General features: G+C 32.5%; 1 pseudogene; it reads left to right on the top strand.

The window, feature by feature from the left end:
* The first annotated feature begins 2858 nt into the window (after nt 1-2858).
* LOC145563249 (RING-H2 finger protein ATL78 pseudogene) lies at nt 2859-3858 on the top strand (annotated as a pseudogene).
* The last annotated feature ends 235 nt before the right edge of the window (nt 3859-4093 follow it).

Genomic DNA, 4093 nt, shown 5'->3' with positions numbered 1-4093 from the left:
AATAGACCCTTACTATACACAAAACGTTGTGGCCTGGATAAATTTAGGGATATGATCTTTCATTTCCGTTTGATTAAATGGGTTAATTATGTCTTCTTGAAAACATTCCCGTACATTTTGAAGATGTACACTCCTGGATTAGGGCAAACCCATAAGTTGTTTAATTTATTTAAAGTTAAAGTTAATCATTATTGATGGTTGTTAATTTGTTATTGTAGTAATTGCAACTATAGTTAATAATTTAACCATAGTTTTCTTAGACACTACAATAAGCCCCCACAAATATGATTAAACATTTAAACAAACTTGATTTGGGTTAATAAGTATCTGAGATCCGCCCTACAAGTTGAAGGCATGCAGCAAATAAAACAATGTATAATTGCAATTGTACCAAGAAAAGAATCGTGCTTTTGAGAAACACCAATCAAAACTTTGTAATAATAATCTTGTATAATGATACTAGTTTGGATAGTTTAATGTTTCTTTTAAAAGGCTGTAAATTGAATTATTTTCTTGGCTAATCTTAGTTATTTAACCAAGTAAATTAACAAATGAAGCTTATCCAGTAATCCGTACTTATATCACTTTAATCAAGATGGTTAATATATAATTATCGGATTATTGGTGCAAGATATTAAGCTGCTCTATATCTTGTGCACTTGTGGTACGATCAAAGTATATAAGTGCAAGATTAGATATTAAACTTTACAATAAGGGAAACAGTGGACAAAATGAAAAGAGCACTGTACTTTTTTTTTTTTTTGTTATTACCACTATAAGAAAATTCTAGTCTTTAAAAGCTCTTATTATTACAAACACTTTTAGTAAAATAATGTTGCTTATAACTTTTATTAAGTTGATTAAGGCTATAGTTTGTTGATATAATGCTCATCATTTTTGTATTAGCGGTACTTTAGGGGGCATGAATGTCTTATCCATAATTAGAGGTGGCAACTGGGTTATTTAATTTGATTTGTTTTGGTCAGGTTTAATTTATTTTGATCAGTTTGTATCCGTCGGTGAGGAAGCTTTCGAGTACGGGTTCGGGAAGGGTTGGACCTTTGAGCCTGTGAAATTTAGCTTAGTACATACCTTCTAAAATAAACACCCCCAATTAGTACTTTCTAATTAAGAATAAATTAAACTTGTTAAAAAAACAAACACTTGAAAAGGACTAACAAGGTGCTTGCTTACAATATACTCCGTACTAAGTATGGTTTAGATTAACAATAGCAAGTATTCTTAATTAATGTAATTGAGTATCCTAAAAACAAAATTGTGAGATCCAGCTACTAATTGCATGGCTTAATGCAATTACTCCGTAACTATTTTAACGTACTATAAATACGTCTTTTGGATTGGACATGTGGTGTAGGATGCAAGCAAATACGAGGTGATCTTTTGCCTTTATACTCTTAAGCACCTTGTCGTATAATTATAACCAAACATCTTGTAGTTTTATTTTATGTCAACTTGAAATTTGCAGGTCTTGTCACTCACCTTCGCTTTAGTTATCTTAATAACCACTAACTACGCGCAAGAAGCTTATCCCTACTCTTCTTTTTTTTTTTTGCTCATAGGCTACTTGAATTGTGACAAAACTGATCCAATCAAAATGACTCGATTCAAACCAAATAAAATGAACTCGAATTATATAAATATAAATATAATATAATATAATATTATTCATATTCACGGACTTTTTACTTATATGAACGAATCATGCAGATAACTATGAACCATCAATATTCATAATACTCCATAGTATAATACATGACACAAGTCACACAACACATGGACTACCATGAACTATACTCACCCAATTCAACCAACTCATAAAAATGAAACCCATTTCATTCTTTCGGTTGACCCGTCAAATTTTAACTGCGTATTTGGGCCCAGTTTGATTATTATAATACCCAATTAATCTTTAATTTTTGAGGAGCAATTCCCACTTAATCTTAATTATTAACACACAAGTGTACATGGCAATATGGCATAATCTTAATCAATTATATTACAAATTGCACTTTTTCTACACTTGTCAGTCTACTAATCAAGGCTCTTAATCTAAAATATTAGGGAGTAGAATTATGCACTTTTTTGTTTGTTTGACAAGTGTAGAGACTGAAGAAACAAACATGTTTACAAGTGTAAAGTTCAATTTTTCAATTCAAAAATTAAAAATAGATCTACCTGTTATTAGTGAAGAAGTACTCCGTAGTGCTCTAGTAGGCAAGTAGCTACGGAACGAGGTAGCTAGAGAAGGACTATTTTAACTTTGAAATATCTGCGAAATATATACAAGTACGAAGTACAATGTGTGTCATAATCAAGTAAGGTTTGTGTACTTAACTGGGCATTTTTATTTGTGGAATGGGTTGTACTGAGAAAGACATTTTACTACCAGTAGTATTCATTTTAGAAATATCTGCATAACATATATAACGGGCGTCATCAAGTAAGATTTGGTGTAGTTAAGTGGAGATTTGTCTTAGGTCCCAAAGTCGATTTCTCCCTACCCCAGATGCTTGAGGGTGATGATCCCTTATCCATTTCCCTTATTTCTAGGAGTCCAACTCATAAAAAAAGTTGGACAAAAAATCGTCAGTATTAAGGTTTGATTAGGGTTTTTCTCTTTAACTTTAAAATTTTTTATACTAAGTTAAATAATAAGGCGGCTAGGTAAAATATACCAAGGAAACACACATCCTTGCTGTTAAGTGTTAACAAATCCTTGCCAACAACAAACATATACAAGTAGATTACAAATAAGATAACTATTCCTATACAAGTATATAGGATCGACAAAATCTATACTTTTTGTAACTTTAGGCCACTATATATTCATCTTCCAACACAACCACAATTCCACATCCAACTCTATCCACTCCTCCCACAATAACAATAATACATACTCTCTTTTTCTTTTACAAACCAAAAACATGTTTCCTTCAACTTCCTTTTCTTCTATTCCCCAAGAAATCATCACCAACCTTCACTATTCTAGAAGATTACTACTTCACTCCCCCTTCCACCCTTCACCACCTACTACACAAGCACCTACACCAACCTACCAAGTCCTAGACCCGAATTCAGGCCATGGCAACTCCGGCCTTGATGCTAACATAGTCATGATCCTCGCGGTATTGGTTTGTGCTTTAATATGCTCTTTATGCATAAACACCTTCATTAGGTGTGTGATCAAGTGCTCAAGTATGATTACTGGCGAGCCTAATTACTATCTAAACATAATTAGTCATGATCAAAAGAAGAAAAGTTGTAACGGTTTAGATAAGAAGGCACTAAAAACATTTCCAGTGGTGAAATACTCGAAGGAGGTAAAAATTCAAGGGTTAGACACTGAGTGTGTGATATGTTTGTCAGAGTTTAAGGGTGGAGAAAAAGTTAGGATATTACCAAAATGCCATCATGGTTTTCATGTTAAGTGCATTGATAAATGGCTTAGTTCAAACTCCTCTTGCCCTACTTGTAGGCAATCTTTAGTTGAAACTTGTCAAAAGATTATTGGTTGTGGTGATGATCATCAAACTACCTCATCGTCGGAATCATCATCGTTGTCAACAACAACAACAACAACGACAACAGCAACAACAACAACAGCAACAACAACATCAACAAGTGACATGGTTTTTGTGAGTATTGTGCCACTTGAAAGGGAGGATTTGGTGAGAGATTATAGGAGTGAAGTTGTTCAAAGTTAGCCAAATTCTAGAACGGAGTAGTAGTTTTGTAGGTTTTTCATCAATTTTCAGAGTGAATTTTTAGGGGAAAATTCAATTTCATGTTTACTCTGTATTATTGTTGTACAAATTATAGATATTAGTTCTCGATTAATCATCTTACAAGTGTATAAACTGAAGAGCAATTAATCAACAAATTCCTGGTTTAGCCATTTGTTTTGTCCTCAATAATTGTCTAAATTATTGGACTGATTCTTTATGAAAAAGTTTCACTCTACTATATTAATACTCAACAGGGTACTTGATAGAATAAATAAAGTATGTTAAAGGCTACAATAAGATCTAGACTCATACTAAAATAAGGGAATTATAGAATTGTAGTATCAAAT

Source organism: Chenopodium album, chromosome 10 (genome assembly GCF_948465745.1).
Source record: "Chenopodium album chromosome 10, dcCheAlbu1.1, whole genome shotgun sequence".
Lineage (NCBI taxonomy): Eukaryota > Viridiplantae > Streptophyta > Magnoliopsida > Caryophyllales > Amaranthaceae > Chenopodium > Chenopodium album.
The sequence above is the reverse complement of the archived record's forward strand: the minus strand, read 5'-3'. Positions and strand labels throughout refer to the sequence as shown.